This window comes from Dermacentor albipictus, chromosome 10 (assembly GCF_038994185.2).
Source record: "Dermacentor albipictus isolate Rhodes 1998 colony chromosome 10, USDA_Dalb.pri_finalv2, whole genome shotgun sequence".
Classification (NCBI taxonomy): domain Eukaryota; kingdom Metazoa; phylum Arthropoda; class Arachnida; order Ixodida; family Ixodidae; genus Dermacentor; species Dermacentor albipictus.
Genome location: NC_091830.1, coordinates 15540305 through 15563067, shown reverse-complemented (window position 1 = coordinate 15563067; position 22763 = coordinate 15540305).

The following is a 22763-nucleotide window of genomic DNA, read 5'->3' as shown; positions in this document are numbered from 1 at the left end:
TAGGCTTAGTGTTTTTTCCATTTTGGGGGCAAAATTATTCTTTGCCAGATCGTTTATTTATCGCGTAAACGGCCTCTACGCATGCCCAGGAACTGATATTTGCGCAGTACCGGCGCTTTCGACACACTTTATTTTTTCGTCGAAAAAATAATATTTTCATGGGCTATAGGCTTAGTGTTTTTTTCCATTTTGGGGGCAAAATTATTCTTTGCCAGATCGTTTATTTATCGCGTTAAACGGCCTCTACGCATGCCCAGGAACTGATATATGCGCAGTACCGGCGCTTTCGAGACACTTTATTTTTCGTCGAAAAAATAGTATTTTCATGGGCTATAGGCTTAGTGTTTTTTCCATTTTGGGGGAAAATTATTTTTTGCCAGATCGTTATTTATCGCGTTTTAAACGGCCTCTACGCATGCCCAGGAACTGATATATGCGCAGTACCGGCGCATTCGAGACGCTTTATTTTTCGTCGAAAAAATAATATTTTCATGGGCTATAGGCTTAGTGTTTTTTCCATTTTGGGGGAAAATTATTCTTTGCCAGATCGTTTATTTATCGCGTTAAACGGCCTCTACGCATGCCCAGGAACTGATATATGCGCAGTACCGGCGCTTTCGAGACGCTTTATTTTTCGTCGAAAAAATAATATTTTTCATGGGCTAAAGGCTTAGTGTTTTTTTCCATTTTGGGGGCAAAATTATTCTTTGCCAGATCGTTTATTTATCGCGTTAAACGGCCTCTACGCATGCCCAGGAACTGATATATGCGCAGTACCGGCGCTTTCGAGACGCTTTATTTTCGTCGAAAAAATAATATTTTCATGGGCTATAGGCTTAGTGATTTTTCCATTTTGGGGGGAAAATTTTTCTTTGCCAGATCGTTTATTTATCGCGTTAAACGGCCTCTACGCATGCCAGGAACTGATATATGCGCAGTACCGGCGCTTTCGAGACACTTTATTTTTCGTCGAAAAAATAGTATTTTCATGGGCTATAGGCTTAGTGTTTTTTCCATTTTGGGGGGGAAAATTATTCTTTGCCAGATCGTTTATTTATCGCGTTAAACGGCCTCTACGCATGCCCAGGAACTGATATTTGCGCAGTACCGGCGCTTTCGAGACGCTTTATTTTTCGTCGAAAAAATAGTATTTTCATGGGCTATAGGCTTAGTGTTTTTTCCATTTTGGGGGGAAAATTATTCTTTGCCAGATCGTTTATTTATCGCGTTAAACGGCCTCTACGCATGCCCAGGAACTGATATTTGCGCAGTACCGGCGCTTTCGAGACGCTTTATTTTTCGTCGAAAAATAATATTTTCATGGGCTATAGGCTTAGTGTTTTTTCCATTTTGGGGGGAAAATTATTCTTTGCCAGATCGTTTATTTATCGCGTTAAACGGCCTCTACGCATGCCGGGAACTGATATATGCGCAGTAACGGCGCTTTCGAGACACTATTATTTTTCGTCGAAAAAATAATATTTTCGTGTTTAGTGTTTTTTCCATTTGGGGGGCAAAATTATTCTTTGCAGATCGTTTATTTATCGCGTTAAACGGCCTCTACGCATGCCCAGGAACTGATATATGCGCAGTACCGGCGCTGTCGAGACACTTTATTTTTCGTCGAAAAAGTAATATTTTCATGGGCTATAGGCTTAGTGTTTTTTCCATTTGGGGGGAAAATTATTCTTTGCCAGATCGTTTATTTATCGCGTTAAACGGCCTCTACGCATGCCCAGGAACTGATATATGCGCAGTACCGGCGCTTTCGAGACACTTTAACTTTCGTCGAAAAAGTAATATTTTCATGGGCTATAGGCTTAGTGTTTTTTCCATTTTGGGGGGAAAATTATCTTTGCCAGATCGTTTATTTATCGCGTTTAAACGGCCTCTACGCATGCCCAGGAACTGATATTTGCGCAGTACCGGCGCTTTCCAGACGCTTTATTTTTCGTCGAAAAAATAATATTTTCATGGGCTATAGGCTTAGTGTTTTTTCCATTTTGGGGGGAAAATTATTCTTTGCCAGATCGTTTATTTCTCGCGTTAAACGGCCTCTACGCATGCCCAGGAACTGATATTCGCGCAGTACCGGCGCTTTCGACACACTTTATTTTTCGTCGAAAAAATAATATTTTCATGGGCTATAGGCTTAGTGTTTTTTCCATTTTGGGGGGAAAATTAGTCTTTGCCAGATCGTTTATTTATCGCGTTTAAACGGCCTCTACGCATGCCCAGGAACTGATATATGCGCAGTACCGGCGCTTTCGAGACACTTTATTTTTCGTCGAAAAAATAGTATTTTCATGGGCTATAGGGCTTAGTGTTTTTTCCATTTTGGGGGGAAAATTATTCTTTGCCAGATCGTTTATTTATCGCGTTAAACGGCCTCTACGCATGCCCAGGAACTGATATATGCGCAGTACCGGCGCTTTCGAGACGCTTTATTTTTCGTCGAAAAAATAATATTTTCATGGGCTATAGGCTTAGGGTTTTTTCCATTTTGGGGGCAAAATTATTCTTTGCAAGATCGTTTATTTATCGCGTTAAACGGCCTCTACGCAGGCCCAGGAACTAATATATGCGCAGTACCGGCGCTTTCGACACACTTTATTTTTCGTCGAAAAAATAATATTTTCATGGGCTATAGGCTTAGTGTTTTTTCCATTTTGGGGGGAAAATTATTCTTTGCCAGATCGTTTATTTATCGCGTTAAACGGCCTCTACTCATGCCCAGGAACTGATATATGCGCAGTACCGGCGCTTTCGAGACGCTTTATTTTTCGTCGAAAAATAATATTTTCATGGGCTATAGGCTTAGTGTTTTTTCCATTTTGGGGGCAAAATTATTCTTTGCCAGATCGTTTATTTATCGCGTTAAACGGCCTCTACGCATGCCCAGGAACTGATATATGCGCAGTACCGGCGCTTTTCGAGACGCTTTATTTTTCGTCGAAAAAATAATATTTTCATGGGCTATAGGCTTAGTGTTTTTTCCATTTTGGGGGGAAAATTATTCTTTGCCAGATCGTTTATTTATCGCGTTAACGGCCTCTACGCATGCCCAGGAACTGATATATGCGCAGTACCGGCGCTTTCGAGACACTTTATTTTTCGTCGAAAAAATAGTATTTTCATGGGCTATAGGCTTAGTGTTTTTTCTATTTTGGGGGGAAAATTATTCTTTGCCAGATCGTTTCATTTATCGCGTTAAACGGCCTCTACGCATGCCCAGGAACTGATATTTGCGCAGTACCGGCGCTTTCGAGACGCTTTATTTTTCGTCGAAAAAATAGTATTTTCATGGCTATAGGCTTAGTGTTTTTTCCATTTTGGGGGGAAAATTATTCTTTGCCAGATCGTTTATTTATCGCGTTTAAACGGCCTCTACGCATGCCCAGGAACTGATATTTGCGCAGTACCGGCGCTTTCGAGACGCTTTATTTTTCGTCGAAAAAAATAATATTTTCATGGGCTATAGGCTTAGTGTTTTTTCCATTTTGGGGGGAAAATTATTCTTTGCCAGATCGTTTATTTATCGCGTTAAACGGCCTCTACGCATGCCCAGGAACTGATATTTGCGCAGTAACGGCGCTTTCGAGACACATTATTTTTCTTCGAAAAAATAATATTTTCATGGGCTATAGGCTTAGTGTTTTTTCATTTTGGGGGCAAAATTATTCTTTGCCAGATCGTTTATTTATCGCGTTAAACGGCCTCTACGCATGCCCAGGAACTGATATTTGCGCAGTACCGGCGCTTTCGACACACTATATTTTTCGTCGAAAAATAATATTTTCATGGGCTATAGCTTAGTGTTTTTTCCATTTTGGGGGCAAAATTATTCTTTGCCAGATCGTTTATTTATCGCGTTAAACGGCCTCTACGCATGCCCAGGAACTGATATATCCGCAGTACCGGCGCTTTCGACACACTTTATTTTTCGTCGAAAAGTAATATTTTCATGGGCTATAGGCTTAGTGTTTTTTCATTTTGGGGGCAAAATTATTCTTTGCCAGATCGTTTATTTATCGCGTTAAAACGGCCTCTACGCATGCCCAGGAACTGATATTTGCGCAGTACCGGCGCTTTCGATACACTTTATTTTTCGTCGAAAAAATAATATTTTCATGGGCTATAGGCTTAGTGTTTTTTCCATTTTGGGGGGAAAATTATTCTTTGCCAGATCGTTTATTTATCGCGTTAAACGGCCTCTACGCATGCCCAGGAACTGATATATGCGCAGTACCGGCGCTTTCGAGACACTTTATTTTTCGTCGAAAAAATAGTATTTTCATGGGCTATAGGCTTAGTGTTTTTTCTATTTTGGGGGGAAAATTATTCTTTGCCAGATCGTTTATTTATCGCGTTAAACGGCCTCTACGCATGCCCAGGAACTGATATTTGCGCAGTACCGGCGCTTTCGACACACTATATTTTTCGTCGAAAAAGTAATATTTCATGGGCTATAGGCTTAGTGTTTTTTCCATTTTGGAGGCAAAATTATTCTTTGCCAGATCGTTTATTTATCGCGTTTAAACGGCCTCTACGCATGCCCAGGAACTGATATTTGCGCAGTACCGGCGCTTTCGATACACTTTATTTTTCGTCGAAAAAATAATATTTTCATGGGCTATAGGCTTAGTGTTTTTTCCATTTTGGGGGCAAAATTATTCTTTGCCAGATCGTTTATTTATCGCGTTAAACGGCCTCTACGCATGCCCAGGAACTGATATTTGCGCAGTACCGGCGCTTTCGACACACTTTATTTTTCGTCGAAAAATAATAATTTCATGGGCTATAAGCTTAGTGTTTTTTCCATTTTGGGGGGCAAAATTATTCCTTTGCCAGATCGTTTATTATCGCGTTAAACGGCCTCTACGCATGCCCAGGAACTGATATATCCGCAGTACCGGCGCTTTCGACACACTTTATTTTTCGTCGAAAAGGTAATATTTTCATGGGCAAAATTATTCTTTGCCAGATCGTTTATTTATCGCGTTTTAAACGGCCTCTACGCATGCCCAGGAACTGATATTTGCGCAGTACCGGCGCTTTCGATACACTTTATTTTTCGTCGAAAAAATAATATTTTCACGGGCTATAGGCTTAGTGTTTTTTCCATTTTGGGGGCAAAATTATTCTTTGCCAGATCGTTTATTTATCGCGTTAAACGGCCTCTACGCATGCCCAGGAACTGATATATGCGCAGTACCAGCGCTTTCGACACACTTTATTTTTCGTCGAAAAAATAATATTTTCATGGGCTATAGGCTTAGTGTTTTTTCCATTTTGGGGCAAAATTATTCTTTGCCAGATCGTTTATTTATCGCGTTTAAACGGCCTCTACGCATGCCCAGGAACTGATATTTGCGCAGTACCGGCGCTTTCGACACACTTTATTTTTCGTCGAAAAAATAATATTTCATGGGCTATAGGCTTAGTGTTTTTTCCATTTTGGGGGCAAAATTATTCTTTGCCAGATCGTTTATTTATCGCGTTAAACGGCCTCTACGCATGCCCAGGAACTGATATATCCGCAGTACCGGCGCTTTCGACACACTTTATTTTTCCGTCGAAAAAGTAATATTTTCATGGGCTATAGGCTTAGTGTTTTTTCCATTTTGGGGGGAAAATTTTTCTTTGCCAGATCGTTTATTTATCGCGTTAAACGGCCTCTACGCATGCCCAGGAACTGATATATGCGCAGTACCGGCGCTTTCGACACACTTTTATTTTCGTCGAAAAAGTAATATTTTCATGGGCTATAGGCTTAGTGTTTTTTCCATTTTGGGGGGCAAAATTATTCTTTGCCAGATCGTTTATTTATCGCGTTAAACGGCCTCTACGCATGCCCAGGAACTGATATTTGCGCAGTACCGGCGCTTTACGACACACTTTATTTTTCGTCGAAAAAATAATATTTTCATGGGCTATAGGCTTAGTGTTTTTTCCATTTTGGGGGCAAAATTATTCTTTGCCAGATCGTTTATTTATCGCGTTAAACGGCCTCTACGCATGCCCAGGAACTGATATTTGCGCAGTACCGGCGCTTTCGACACACTTTATTTTTCGTCGAAAAAATAATATTTTCATGGGCTATAGGCTTAGTGTTTTTTCCATTTTGGGGGCAAAATTATTCTTTGCCAGATCGTTTATTTATCGCGTTAAACGGCCTCTACGCATGCCCAGGAACTGATATATGCGCAGTACCGGCGCTTTCGACACACTTTATTTTTCGTCGAAAAAATAATATTTTCATGGGCTATAGGCTTAGTGTTTTTTCCATTTTGGGGGGAAAATTATTCTTTGCCAGATCGTTTATTTATCGCGTTAAACGGCCTCTACGCATGCCCAGGAACTGATATTTGCGCAGTACCGGCGCTTTCGAGGCGCTTTATTTTTCGTCGAAAAAATAATATTTTCATGGGCTATAGGCTTAGTGTTTTTTCCATTTTGGGGGCAAAATTATTCTTTGCCAGATCGTTTATTTATCGCGTTAAACGGCCTCTACGCATGCCCAGGAACTGATATATGCGCAGTACCGGCGCTTTCGACACACTTTATTTTTCGTCGAAAAAATAATATTTTCATGGGCTATAGGCTTAGTGTTTTTTCCATTTTGGGGGGAAAATTATTCTTTGCCAGATCGTTTATTTATCGCGTTAAACGGCCTCTACGCATGCCCAGGAACTGATCTTTGCGCAGTACCGGCGCTTTCGAGGCGCTTTATTTTTCTTCGAAAAAATAATATTTTTATGGGCTATAGGCTTAGTGTTTTTTCCATTTTGGGGGAAAATTATTCTTTGCCAGATCGTTTATTTATCGCGTTAAACGGCCTCTACGCATGCCCAGGAACTGATATATGCGCAGTACCGGCGCTTTCGACACACTTTATTTTTCGTCGAAAAAATAATATTTTCATGGGCTATAGGCTTAGTGTTTTTTCCATTTTGGGGGCAAAATTATTCTTTGCCAGATCGTTTATTTATCGCGTTAAACGGCCTCTACGCATGCCCAGGAACTGATATATGCGCAGTACCGGCGCTGTCGAGACACTTTATTTTTCGTCGAAAAAGTAATATTTTCATGGGCTATAGGCTTAGTGTTTTTTCCATTTTGGGGGGAAAATTATTCTTTGCCAGATCGTTTATTTATCGCGTTAAACGGCCTCTACGCATGCCCAGGAACTGATATTTGCGCAGTACCGGCGCTTTCGAGACGCTTTATTTTTCGTCGAAAAAATAATATTTTCATGGGCTATAGGCTTAGTGTTTTTTCCATTTTGGGGGAAAATTATTCTTTGCCAGATCGTTTATTTATCGCGATTAAACGGCCTCTACGCATGCCCAGGAACTGATATTCGCGCAGTACCGGCGCTTTCGAAACACTTTATTTTTCGTCGAAAAAATAATATTTTCATGGGCTATAGGCTTAGTGTTTTTTCCATTTTGGGGGGAAAATTAGTCTTTGCCAGATCGTTTATTTATCGCGTTAAACGGCCTCTACGCATGCCCAGGAACTGATATATGCGCAGTACCGGCGCTTTCGAGACACTTTATTTTTCGTCGAAAAAATAGTATTTTCATGGGCTTAGTGTTTTTTCCATTTTGGGGGAAAATTATTCTTTGCCAGATCGTTTATTTATCGCGTTAAACGGCCTCTACGCATGCCCAGGAACTGATATATGCGCAGTACCGGCGCTTTCGAGACGCTTTATTTTCGTCGAAAAAATAATATTTTCATGGGCTATAGGCTTAGGGTTTTTTCCATTTTGGGGGCAAAATTATTCTTTGCAAGATCGTTTATTTATCGCGTTTTTAAACGGCCTCTACGCAGGCCCAGGAACTGATATATGCGCAGTACCGGCGCTTTCGACACACTTTATTTTTCGTCGAAAAAATAATATTTTCATGGGCTATAGGCTTAGTGTTTTTTTCCATTTATGGGGGGAAAATTATTCTTTGCCAGATCGTTTATTTATCGCGTTAAACGGCCTCTACGCATGCCCAGGAACTGATATATGCGCAGTACCGGCGCTTTCGAGACGCTTTATTTTTCGTCGAAAAAATAATATTTTCATGGGCTATAGGCTTAGTGTTTTTTCCATTTTGGGGGCAAAATTATTCTTTGCCAGATCGTTTATTTATCGCGTTAAACGGCCTCTACGCATGCCCAGGAACTGATATATGCGCAGTACCGGCGCTTTCGAGACGCTTTATTTTTCGTCGAAAAATAATATTTTCATGGGCTATAGGCTTAGTGTTTTTTCCATTTTGGGGGGAAAATTATTCTTTGCCAGATCGTTTATTTATCGCGTTAAACGGCCTCTACGCATGCCCAGGAACTGATATATGCGCAGTACCGGCGCTTTCGAGACACTTTATTTTTCGTCGAAAAAATAGTATTTTCATGGGCTATAGGCTTAGTGTTTTTTCCATTTTGGGGGGAAAATTATTCTTTGCCAGATCGTTTATTTATCGCGTTAAACGGCCTCTACGCATGCCCAGGAACTGATATTTGCGCAGTACCGGCGCTTTCGAGACGCTTTATTTTTCGTCGAAAAAATAGTATTTTCATGGGCTATAGGCTTAGTGTTTTTTCCATTTTGGGGGGAAAATTATTCTTTGCCAGATCGTTTATTTATCGCGTTAAACGGCCTCTACGCATGCCCAGGAACTGATATTTGCGCAGTACCGGCGCTTTCGAGACGCTTTATTTTTCGTCGAAAAAATAATATTTTCATGGGCTATAGGCTTAGTGTTTTTTCCATTTTGGGGGGAAAATTATTCTTTGCCAGATCGTTTATTTATCGCGTTAAACGGCCTCTACGCATGCCCAGGAACTGATATTTGCGCAGTAACGGCGCTTTCGAGACACTTTATTTTTCTTCGAAAAAATAATATTTTCATGGGCTATAGGCTTAGTGTTTTTTCCATTTTGGGGGCAAAATTATTCTTTGCCAGATCGTTTATTTATCGCGTTAAACGGCCTCTACGCATGCCCAGGAACTGATATTTGCGCAGTACCGGCGCTTTCGACACACTTTATTTTTCGTCGAAAAAATAATATTTTCATGGGCTATAGGCTTAGTGTTTTTTCCATTTTGGGGGCAAAATTATTCTTTGCCAGATCGTTTATTTATCGCGTTAAAACGGCCTCTACGCATGCCCAGGAACTGATATATCCGCAGTACCGGCGCTTTCGACACACTTTATTTTTCGTCGAAAAAGTAATATTTTCATGGCTATAGGCTTAGTGTTTTTTTCCATTTTGGGGGCAAAATTATTCTTTGCCAGATCGTTTATTTATCGCGTTAAACGGCCTCTACGCATGCCCAGGAACTGATATTTGCGCAGTACCGGCGCTTTCGATACACTTTATTTTTCGTCGAAAAAATAATATTTTCATGGGCTATAGGCTTAGTGTTTTTTCCATTTTGGGGGCAAAATTATTCTTTGCCAGATCGTTTATTTATCGCGTTAAACGGCCTCTACGCATGCCCAGGAACTGATATTTGCGCAGTACCGGCGCTTTCGATACACTTTATTTTTCGTCGAAAAAATAATATTTTCATGGGCTATAGGCTTCGTGTTTTTTCCATTTTGGGGGCAAAATTATTCTTTGCCAGATCGTTTATTTATCGCGTTAAACGGCCTCTACGCATGCCCAGGAACTGATATTTGCGCAGTACCGGCGCTTTCGACACACTTTATTTTTCGTCGAAAAAATAATATTTTCATGGGCTATAAGCTTAGTGTTTTTTCCATTTTGGGGGCAAAATTATTCTTTGCCAGATCGTTTATTTATCGCGTTAAACGGCCTCTACGCATGCCCAGGAACTGATATATCCGCAGTACCGGCGCTTTCGACACACTTTATTTTTCGTCGAAAAAGTAATATTTTCATGGGCTATAGGCTTAGTGTTTTTTCCATTTTGGGGGCAAAATTATTCTTTGCCAGATCGTTTATTTATCGCGTTAAACGGCCTCTACGCATGCCCAGGAACTGATATTTGCGCAGTACCGGCGCTTTCGAGACGCTTTATTTTTCGTCGAAAAAATAGTATTTTCATGGGCTATAGGCTTAGTGTTTTTTCCATTTTGGGGGGAAAATTATTCTTTGCCAGATCGTTTATTTATCGCGTTAAACGGCCTCTACGCATGCCCAGGAACTGATATTTGCGCAGTACCGGCGCTTTCGAGACGCTTTATTTTTCGTCGAAAAAATAGTATTTTCATGGGCTATAGGCTTAGTGTTTTTTCCATTTTGGGGGGAAAATTATTCTTTGCCAGATCGTTTATTTATCGCGTTAAACGGCCTCTACGCATGCCCAGGAACTGATATTTGCGCAGTACCGGCGCTTTCGAGACGCTTTATTTTTCGTCGAAAAAATAATATTTTCATGGGCTATAGGCTTAGTGTTTTTTCCATTTTGGGGGGAAAATTATTCTTTGCCAGATCGTTTATTTATCGCGTTAAACGGCCTCTACGCATGCCCAGGAACTGATATTTGCGCAGTAACGGCGCTTTCGAGACACTTTATTTTTCTTCGAAAAAATAATATTTTCATGGGCTATAGGCTTAGTGTTTTTTCCATTTTGGGGGCAAAATTATTCTTTGCCAGATCGTTTATTTATCGCGTTAAACGGCCTCTACGCATGCCCAGGAACTGATATTTGCGCAGTACCGGCGCTTTCGACACACTTTATTTTTCGTCGAAAAAATAATATTTTCATGGGCTATAGGCTTAGTGTTTTTTCCATTTTGGGGGCAAAATTATTCTTTGCCAGATCGTTTATTTATCGCGTTAAACGGCCTCTACGCATGCCCAGGAACTGATATATCCGCAGTACCGGCGCTTTCGACACACTTTATTTTTCGTCGAAAAAGTAATATTTTCATGGGCTATAGGCTTAGTGTTTTTTCCATTTTGGGGGCAAAATTATTCTTTGCCAGATCGTTTATTTATCGCGTTAAACGGCCTCTACGCATGCCCAGGAACTGATATTTGCGCAGTACCGGCGCTTTCGATACACTTTATTTTTCGTCGAAAAAATAATATTTTCATGGGCTATAGGCTTAGTGTTTTTTCCATTTTGGGGGCAAAATTATTCTTTGCCAGATCGTTTATTTATCGCGTTAAACGGCCTCTACGCATGCCCAGGAACTGATATTTGCGCAGTACCGGCGCTTTCGATACACTTTATTTTTCGTCGAAAAAATAATATTTTCATGGGCTATAGGCTTCGTGTTTTTTCCATTTTGGGGGCAAAATTATTCTTTGCCAGATCGTTTATTTATCGCGTTAAACGGCCTCTACGCATGCCCAGGAACTGATATTTGCGCAGTACCGGCGCTTTCGACACACTTTATTTTTCGTCGAAAAAATAATATTTTCATGGGCTATAAGCTTAGTGTTTTTTCCATTTTGGGGGCAAAATTATTCTTTGCCAGATCGTTTATTTATCGCGTTAAACGGCCTCTACGCATGCCCAGGAACTGATATATCCGCAGTACCGGCGCTTTCGACACACTTTATTTTTCGTCGAAAAAGTAATATTTTCATGGGCTATAGGCTTAGTGTTTTTTCCATTTTGGGGGCAAAATTATTCTTTGCCAGATCGTTTATTTATCGCGTTAAACGGCCTCTACGCATGCCCAGGAACTGATATTTGCGCAGTACCGGCGCTTTCGAGACGCTTTATTTTTCGTCGAAAAAATAGTATTTTCATGGGCTATAGGCTTAGTGTTTTTTCCATTTTGGGGGGAAAATTATTCTTTGCCAGATCGTTTATTTATCGCGTTAAACGGCCTCTACGCATGCCCAGGAACTGATATTTGCGCAGTACCGGCGCTTTCGAGACGCTTTATTTTTCGTCGAAAAAATAATATTTTCATGGGCTATAGGCTTAGTGTTTTTTCCATTTTGGGGGGAAAATTATTCTTTGCCAGATCGTTTATTTATCGCGTTAAACGGCCTCTACGCATGCCCAGGAACTGATATTTGCGCAGTAACGGCGCTTTCGAGACACTTTATTTTTCTTCGAAAAAATAATATTTTCATGGGCTATAGGCTTAGTGTTTTTTCCATTTTGGGGGCAAAATTATTCTTTGCCAGATCGTTTATTTATCGCGTTAAACGGCCTCTACGCATGCACAGGAACTGATATTTGCGCAGTACCGGCGCTTTCGACACACTTTATTTTTCGTCGAAAAAATAATATTTTCATGGGCTATAGGCTTAGTGTTTTTTCCATTTTGGGGGCAAAATTATTCTTTGCCAGATCGTTTATTTATCGCGTTAAACGGCCTCTACGCATGCCCAGGAACTGATATATCCGCAGTACCGGCGCTTTCGACACACTTTATTTTTCGTCGAAAAAGTAATATTTTCATGGGCTATAGGCTTAGTGTTTTTTCCATTTTGGGGGCAAAATTATTCTTTGCCAGATCGTTTATTTATCGCGTTAAACGGCCTCTACGCATGCCCAGGAACTGATATTTGCGCAGTACCGGCGCTTTCGATACACTTTATTTTTCGTCGAAAAAATAATATTTTCACGGGCTATAGGCTTAGTGTTTTTTCCATTTTGGGGGCAAAATCATTCTTTGCCAGATCGTTTATTTATCGCGTTAAACGGCCTCTACGCATGCCCAGGAACTGATATATGCGCAGTACCAGCGCTTTCGACACACTTTATTTTTCGTCGAAAAAATAATATTTTCATGGGCTATAGGCTTAGTGTTTTTTCCATTTTGGGGGCAAAATTATTCTTTGCCAGATCGTTTATTTATCGCGTTAAACGGCCTCTACGCATGCCCAGGAACTGATATTTGCGCAGTACCGGCGCTTTCGACACACTTTATTTTTCGTCGAAAAAATAATATTTTCATGGGCTATAGGCTTAGTGTTTTTTCCATTTTGGGGGCAAAATTATTCTTTGCCAGATCGTTTATTTATCGCGTTAAACGGCCTCTACGCATGCCCAGGAACTGATATATCCGCAGTACCGGCGCTTTCGACACACTTTATTTTTCTTCGAAAAAATAATATTTTCATGGGCTATAGGCTTAGTGTTTTTTCCATTTTGGGGGCAAAATTATTCTTTGCCAGATCGTTTATTTATCGCGTTAAACGGCCTCTACGCATGCCCAGGAACTGATATTTGCGCAGTACCGGCGCTTTCGACACACTTTATTTTTCTTCGAAAAAATAATATTTTCATGGGCTATAGGCTTAGTGTTTTTTCCATTTTGGGGGGAAAATTTTTCTTTGCCAGATCGTTTATTTATCGCGTTAAACGGCCTCTACGCATGCCCAGGAACTGATATATGCGCAGTACCGGCGCTTTCGACACACTTTATTTTTCGTCGAAAAAGTAATATTTTCATGGGCTATAGGCTTAGTGTTTTTTCCATTTTGGGGGCAAAATTATTCTTTGCCAGATCGTTTATTTATCGCGTTAAACGGCCTCTACGCATGCCCAGGAACTGATATTTGCGCAGTACCGGCGCTTTCGACACACTTTATTTTTCGTCGAAAAAATAATATTTTCATGGGCTATAGGCTTAGTGTTTTTTCCATTTTGGGGGCAAAATTATTCTTTGCCAGATCGTTTATTTATCGCGTTAAACGGCCTCTACGCATGCCCAGGAACTGATATTTGCGCAGTACCGGCGCTTTCGACACACTTTATTTTTCGTCGAAAAAATAATATTTTCATGGGCTATAGGCTTAGTGTTTTTTCCATTTCGGGGGGAAAATTATTCTTTGCCAGATCGTTTATTTATCGCGTTAAACGGCCTCTACGCATGCCCAGGAACTGATATATGCGCAGTACCGGCGCTTTCGACACACTTTATTTTTCGTCGAAAAAATAATATTTTTATGGGCTATAGGCTTAGTGTTTTTTCCATTTTGGGGGCAAAATTATTCTTTGCCAGATCGTTTATTTATCGCGTTAAACGGCCTCTACGCATGCCCAGGAACTGATATATGCGCAGTACCGGCGCTTTCGACACACTTTATTTTTCGTCGAAAAAATAATATTTTCATGGGCTATAGGCTTAGTGTTTTTTCCATTTTGGGGGCAAAATTATTCTTTGCCAGATCGTTTATTTATCGCGTTAAACGGCCTCTACGCATGCCCAGGAACTGATATATGCGCAGTACCGGCGCTTCTACACACTTTATTTTTCGTCGAAAAAATAATATTTTCATGGGCTATAGGCTTAGTGTTTTTTCCATTTTGGGGGGAAAATTTTTCTTTGCCAGATCGTTTATTTATCGCGTTAAACGGCCTCTACGCATGCCCAGGAACTGATATATGCGCAGTACCGGCGCTTTCGACACACTTTATTTTTCGTCGAAAAAATAATATTTTCATGGGCTATAGGCTTAGTGTTTTTTCCATTTTGGGGGCAAAATTATTCTTTGCCAGATCGTTTATTTATCGCGTTAAACGGCCTCTACGCATGCCCAGGAACTGATATATGCGCCGTACCGGCGCTTTCGACACACTTTATTTTTCGTCGAAAAAATAATATTTTCATGGGCTATAGGCTGTGTTTTTTCCATTTTGGGGGCAAAATTATTCTTTGCCAGATCGTTTATTTATCGCGTTAAACGGCCTCTACGCATGCCCAGGAACTGATATTTGCGCAGTACCGGCGCTTTCGACACACTTTATTTTTCTTCGAAAAAATAATATTTTCATGGGCTATAGGCTTAGTGTTTTTTCCATTTTGGGGGGAAAATTTTTCTTTGCCAGATCGTTTATTTATCGCGTTAAACGGCCTCTACGCATGCCCAGGAACTGATATATGCGCAGTACCGGCGCTTTCGACACACTTTATTTTTCGTCGAAAAAATAATATTTTCATGGGCTATAGGCTTAGTGTTTTTTCCATTTTGGGGGCAAAATTATTCTTTGCCAGATCGTTTATTTATCGCGTTAAACGGCCTCTACGCATGCCCAGGAACTGATATATGCGCAGTACCGGCGCTTTCGACACACTTTATTTTTCGTCGAAAAAATAATATTTTCATGGGCTATAGGCTTAGTGTTTTTTCCATTTTGGGGGGAAAATTATTCTTTGCCAGATCGTTTATTTATCGCGTTAAACGGCCTCTACGCATGCCCAGGAACTGATATTTGCGCAGTACCGGCGCTTTCGAGGCGCTTTATTTTTCGTCGAAAAAATAATATTTTCATGGGCTATAGGCTTAGTGTTTTTTCCATTTTGGGGGCAAAATTATTCTTTGCCAGATCGTTTATTTATCGCGTTAAACGGCCTCTCCGCATGCCCAGGAACTGATATATGCGCAGTACCAGCGCTTTCGACACACTTTATTTTTCGTCGAAAAAATAATATTTTCATAGGCTATAGGCTTAGTGTTTTTTCCATTTTGGGGGCAAAATTATTCTTTGCCAGATCGTTTATTTATCGCGTTAAACGGCCTCTACGCATGCCCAGGGACTGATATATGCGCAGTACCGGCGCTTTCGACACACTTTATTTTTCGTCGAAAAAATAATATTTTCATGGGCTATAGGCTTAGTGTTTTTTCCATTTTGGGGGGAAAATTTTTCTTTGCCAGATCGTTTATTTATCGCGTTAAACGGCCTCTACGCATGCCCAGGAACTGATATATGCGCAGTACCGGCGCTTTCGACACACTTTATTTTTCGTCGAAAAAATAATATTTTCATGGGCTATAGGCTTAGTGTTTTTTCCATTTTGGGGGCAAAATTATTCTTTGCCAGATCGTTTATTTATCGCGTTAAACGGCCTCTACGCATGCCCAGGAACTGATATTTGCGCAGTACCGGCGCTTTCGAGGCGCTTTATTTTTCGTCGAAAAAATAATATTTTCATGGGCTATAGGCTTAGTGTTTTTTCCATTTTGGGGGCAAAATTATTCTTTGCCAGATCGTTTATTTATCGCGTTAAACGGCCTCTACGCATGCCCAGGAACTGATATTTGCGCAGTACCGGCGCTTTCGAGGCGCTTTATTTTTCGTCGAAAAAATAATATTTTCATGGGCTATAGGCTTAGTGTTTTTTCCATTTTGGGGGCAAAATTATTCTTTGCCAGATCGTTTATTTATCGCGTTAAACGGCCTCTACGCATGCCCAGGAACTGATATATGCGCAGTACCGGCGCTTTCGAGGCGCTTTATTTTTCGTCGAAAAAGTAATATTTTCATGGGCTATAGGCTTAGTGTTTTTTCCATTTTGGGGGCAAAATTATTCTTTGCCAGATCGTTTATTTATCGCGTTAAACGGCCTCTACGCATGCCCAGGAACTGATATTTGCGCAGTACCGGCGCTTTCGAGGCGCTTTATTTTTCGTCGAAAAAATAATATTTTCATAGGCTATAGGCTTAGTGTTTTTTCCATTTTGGGGGCAAAATTATTCTTTGCCAGATCGTTTATTTATCGCGTTAAACGGCCTCTACGCATGCCCAGGAACTGTTATATGCGCAGTACCGGCGCTTTCGAGGCGCTTTATTTTTCGTCGAAAAAGTAATATTTTCATGGGCTATAGGCTTAGTGTTTTTTCCATTTTGGGGGCAAAATTATTCTTTGCCAGATCGTTTATTTATCGCATTAAACGGCCTCTACGCATGCCCAGGAACTGATATTTGCGCAGTACCGGCGCTTTCGAGGCGCTTTATTTTTCGTCGAAAAAATAATATTTTCATGGGCTATAGGCTTAGTGTTTTTTCCATTTTGGGGGCAAAATTATTCTTTGCCAGATCGTTTATTTATCGCGTTAAACGGCCTCTACGCATGCCCGGGAACTGATATATCCGCAGTACCGGCGCTTTCGACACACTTTATTTTTCGTCGAAAAAGTAATATTTTCATGGGCTATAGGCTTAGTGTTTTTTCCATTTTGGGGGCAAAATTATTCTTTGCCAGATCGTTTATTTATCGCGTTAAACGGCCTCTACGCATGCCCAGGAACTGATATATCCGCAGTACCGGCGCTTTCGACACACTTTATTTTTCGTCGAAAAAGTAATATTTTCATGGGCTATAGGCTTAGTGTTTTTTCCATTTTGGGGGCAAAATTATTCTTTGCCAGATCGTTTATTTATCGCGTTAAACGGCCTCTACGCATGCCCAGGAACTGATATTTGCGCAGTACCGGCGCTTTCGAGGCGCTTTATTTTTCGTCGAAAAAATAATATTTTCATGGGCTATAGGCTTAGTGTTTTTTCCATTTTGGGGGCAAAATTATTCTTTGCCAGATCGTTTATTTATCGCGTTAAACGGCCTCTACGCATGCCCGGGAACTGATATATCCGCAGTACCGGCGCTTTCGACACACTTTATTTTTCGTCGAAAAAGTAATATTTTCATGGGCTATAGGCTTAGTGTTTTTTCCATTTTGGGGGCAAAATTATTCTTTGCCAGATCGTTTATTTATTGCGTTAAACGGCCTCTAAGCATGCCCAGGAACTGATATATGCGCAGTACCGGCGCTTTCGACACACTTTATTTTTCGTCGAAAAAATAATATTTTCATGGGCTTAGTGTTTTTTCCATTTTGAGGGGAAAATTATTCTTTGCCAGATCGTTTATTTATCGCGTTAGACGGCTTCTACGGATGCCCGGGTACTGATACATGGGGAATATTAATTATGGGGTTTTACGTGCCAAAACCACTTTCTGATTATGAGGCACACCGTAGTGGAGGACTCCGGAAATTTCGACCACCTGGGGTTCTGTAACGTGGACCTAAACATAAGTACACGGGTGTTTTCGCATTTCGCCCCCATCGAAATGCGGCCGCCGTGGCCGGGATTCGATCCCGCGACCTCGAGCTCAGCAGCCGAACACCATAGCCACTGAGCAACCACGGCGGGTTGATATATGGGGAGTTGCGGCGCTTTCAAGACAATCTATTTTTCGTCGAAAAAAATGATATTTTCATGGTCTATATGCTTAGTGTTTTTTCCATTGTTGGCGGAAATTTATTCTTTGCCTGATCGTTTATTTATCGCGTTAGATGGCCTCTACGCATGCCCGGGAACTGATGTATGCCCAGTACCGGCGCATTCAACACACTTTATTTTTCTTCAAAAAAATGATATTTTCATGAGCTATAGGCTTAGTGTTTTTTCCATTTTGAGGGAAAAATTATTCTTTGCCTGATCGTTTATTTATCGCGTTAAACGGCGTCTACGCATGCCCGGGAACTGATATATGGGGAGTACCGGCACTTTCAAGACACTTTATTTTTCGTCGAAAAAATAATATTTTCATGGGCTATAGGCTTATTGTTTTTTTGCATTTCTGGGGGAAATTATTCGTTGCCTGATCGCTTATTTATCTCGTTAAACGGCGTCTACGCATGCCCGGGAACTGATTTATGCGGAGTACCGGCGCTTTCGAGACACTTCATTTTCCATCAAAAAGTACTGCTTTTTTCCAATTTTCCAACGAACTTTAGTTCGTTTGCGTCGCACCAGCACTTCCCAGAGAAATTATTGTACCCTGCTCGGCCTAAATTTTAATGAGCCATAGTCTTATTTTTCCCCGAAATGCAATCCGTTTATTCATCGTGTAAATTCCCGTGAGCGCGTGCATTAGCAGGTAGCGTGCTTCTTGTGCCTAAGGAGCGCTTTCCGGGGAAGTGATTGTGGCTGGCTGGGCCGAAATTCTGAAGGGCACTAAGCTTACCTTTTTGTCCGCGAAATCCAATTATCCTCTATCCGTTTATTCGTCGTCTAAATTCGCGTGAGCACTTGGATCAGTAGGGATTGATGCTTGCGCGGAACGAGCGCTTTCCAGGGAAATGATTGTGGCTGGCTGGGCCGAAATTCTGAAGGGCACTAAGCTTACCTTTTTGTCCGCGAAATCCAATTATCCTCTATCCGTTTATTCGTCGTCTAAATTCGCGTGCGCACGTGGATCAGCAGGGATTGATGCTTGCGCGGAACGAGCGCTTTCCAGGGAAATGATTGTGGCTGGCTGGGCCGAAATTCTGATGGGCTATAGGCTTACCTTTCGCTCCACAAAATCCAAATATACTGTATCCGTTTATTCGTCGTCTAAATTCGCGTAACCACGCGCATCAGCAGGGAGTGATGCTTGCGCGGAACGAGCGCTTTCCAGGGAAATGATTGTGGCTGGCTGGGCCGAAATTCTGATGGGCTATAGGCTTACCTTTTGCTCCACGAAATCCAAATATACTGTATCCGTTTATTCGTCGTCTAAATTCGCGTAACCACGCGCATCAGCAGGGAGTGATGCTTGCGCGGAACGAGCGCTTTCCAGGGAAATGTTTGTGGCTCGTTGGGCCGAAAAAGCAGGGAAATCTGTGCCATGTGGTGCCACTTAGTTTGGGTAGACAATCTATTTATGATGCATGATGTGAATCCCTGAAAAAATTTCTTCTTTTTGAATGTGCGTGCAAAGCGGCTCCAAATGCAAGCAGAAAATAAGGGATGACGCGCCACACGGGACAGCCTTGTTTTGGTGATAAAAGCAAAATCGAATCTGAGAGCAAGCCATTTACTATCAGCCTCCTCGAACTATCGGCGTAACAGATTCTGACACCACGATGAAGCTGCGATTGAATATTAATGTGTTCTTGTACACTAAATAATCAGTGACTTACCTTGTCAAGCAGCTTTGCCAAATTAAGCTGTACCACTGGCAGGAACGAAATCTGTCAATGTTCAGTCGCACTGAAGTTCGCGTGCTCTTAGTTGCCCATCTCACCTTTGTGCTGCAAGTGTTTCACTGCTCACTCCTGCGACCGTAAACACCGCATCGTGTATTTGCAACGCCGTGAATCAATGCGGCGCGATAATGGCCTAAGATTAGTCCATCTCTTCGTCAGGCAAATTGTCTTTTTCTTTTTCTTTAGATGTGGATCACCCGTTCTTGTGCAAAATCTTGCAGCACCGATTAGTTATCGTCCTGATCTAGTAGTGTCATCAGCTCTCGATCTTCCAAAAGCTTCTTGGGGCTTTCTCAAGGAGGTTGTCGACACACTTTTCTTAAGGACCTGGTTCAGCCTAGAATACATTTTGACTGCGAGTCGCCAAGCGATTTCTGCTGCCCAAGTGGGCGCACTTTTTCCGGATCCCTCTTGCTGAGCACCTTATATACGCAAGCCAAATCGGGATGTGCTTAGGCAGTTTCAGAGAATGGATATATACCCTGGAATCAGAACCTTCTTCAACAAATCGGACTCGGAAACACTTTCTGCTAAAACCCGATTAAATTCGAGGGGCTGTTTTGTGCGGCGGTCAAGTGTCGACTATGCGTGCTGAAACCACAGATCGCTGTTTTACAGACTGTAGAAATGCCGTATTTTGGGGGAACATTCTCTAATGAACAATTGGGACACATAGACATCATGCCATACTTATTAGGGTTCTGCCATTAGGCAATGCTGGTGGTCCTCCATATGAAATGTTCATGCTTCTGGTTTATAGTCTCGAGATCTAGACTATGCGACTGGCACGCCAAAAGTCCATGATATAGTTCTAGATCCCTCTTCCTGAAACCGCGTCTCACGTAAAAAACGTCTATGCTGAACAGGAACTACTTCCAGACTGACTGCAGTTATTGGACACACATGTTCAACTGAGTTTTGATCGCGTGTGCAGCAATGACATCTATGTAGGGAGTCATATTCTGTTTTGTTTCCAAGCATAAAAAATGCAACTGGGGCCTAATGGTTGGAGAATCGAGCTGCTGCTGCAGGAGGCCGATGTTCATATCCCGCTCCTGGAAGCACTTTATTTTGTTATAAAGTAATACGAATCTATTTGCTGAGAACTCTGCCAGCAACCCAGGCAAAACTATAGAACAGTAGTAAAAAAAGCTTTTCATTAAAAAAACACCGCGTTACACATACAAAATTACGAATTAAGTAATCACAGCTATGTACAGATATTAGCACATCAATTTTCCACACCTGAGCCCCCAATAAAACAAGGGACAAACCTAACATCTGCTGTCAAAATATACTCATCACGTTAAGTTGCCTGTGTGCACAAAATCGCGACCTTTGATATGTCTGTGCCTGCAAACAAAAAAAGTACTTGCAACTTTCTTGCTTAAATACAAATTCTATACCTGTACACCCAGAAAAAAGATTTTGGCAAGCTTGAAAACGCCTTAAATAATTCACTATACTTTTTACGAGACAGTTTCAGTTTTGTTTTCCAGCAAGTGTATGTGTCAGCATGACATTGCAACGTTATGGCACTTGCGTGAGCTCACCAGGGGTTTGTTATGCTGCCACATCGGGTTGCACAAAAAATACCAGCATGACAGACAACTGAGCAACCCAGGGTAAGTTCCAAAAGTACAATTCATGGGCTTTGTTCGTATCATGTCCTGGAAGCTTGGGATACATCCAGGTATCTACAAATAGCTTGTAAATATATGTAAACCTACGGGTCAGTGGATTGCCTGCAATTCCCTCTATAACCTCTCAGTCACAGAAGTGTAGCCGGGAAAATCTTCATGGTATGGCTGTCCGACTATTCTTGGTGCATAAGTGTATAACGTTAGGGTTGCTTGGTTAAGGGTGGACATTTTAAACTATATTGCAGTTTTGCCAAAGGTGAGTAAAAGTGACAGCTTGGATAGTTAGGCAGTCCCTGCCACTGTAGACCTTCTTTCTTAACTTTGGGTTTGTTTTATTCTGGAAGAGCTCTCAGAATAACGGTCTCGTCAGACCAAAACTGCACAATATGCAACCGTTAAACCCACAATTAGCTGATCTTACAGGTGACAATCAAGCAAAACCTTGAAATCTGCTTCCATTAAGTAGATCAGGCCACTCCGCATTCTACATCGGAGCTGCACAAGAAGTCTGCAAGAAAGTCTTTATTACATCTTTGAAAAACCCTGCACAGACTTCTGTGTACAATACCCTTTTCTTTGGCAAGTACATGCTCGCTCAATATCTTTAACAAGATTACTGTGTCACTCCAGAGAAAGTGGTACAAAATACAGGCTCACCAACTATTCTTTTAATTAATACTAGCCATTCACACAGGCACATACACAATGGTCTCCCTGGTCTCCATAATCAACAATGTACCACCTGCCGAGCGCCCAGGACAGATCTTTTCCACTGTTTGTGGAGCTGCCCCCTGCCCCCATAGTGGTAGAGCCTATTCCCAACCCTTCTTTTTCGTCGTGGGAGGCCGCTCTTTGGACCACTTGCTCAGATGACCAGCTCTGGCTGGTGGGCCGTGCTTGCCTAGAGATGAGGGCCAGGGGGCTCCCGGATGTCTAGGGGCCCAACCACATTTAAATAGATCCAATAAAGTTTTATCCATCCTACACAACGCATTAAAACTGCCACACTTTTATATACAAGTGCTGAAGATTATGGCTTACCAGCCTTATATTTAAGAGGATACCCCGACACAAAGTCGGCTCTGACATTTCTATTCAAATACGATTTCACTACATTTAAGGAAATAAAATTCTACCAAATGCTAGAAGAATTTACATTCAGGGTCCCGCATATTCTATCAAAACCTCAGAATATCAGCAAATAAAAAGACAATATGCATCAAGTTCTACTAATGTGTAAATCCTCGTTCAATACAGCTACTGGAAGTTCTATAAAGTGCATCTATTAGAGGTTAACAGCTTACATGCAATTGGTACTTCGTTTACAATAATTCTGCAGAAGTTCTACCAAGCAACTGCTGGTAAAACAATGACAGGTAACATGTAATTTATGTCTAAGTCTGACGCCTCAATAG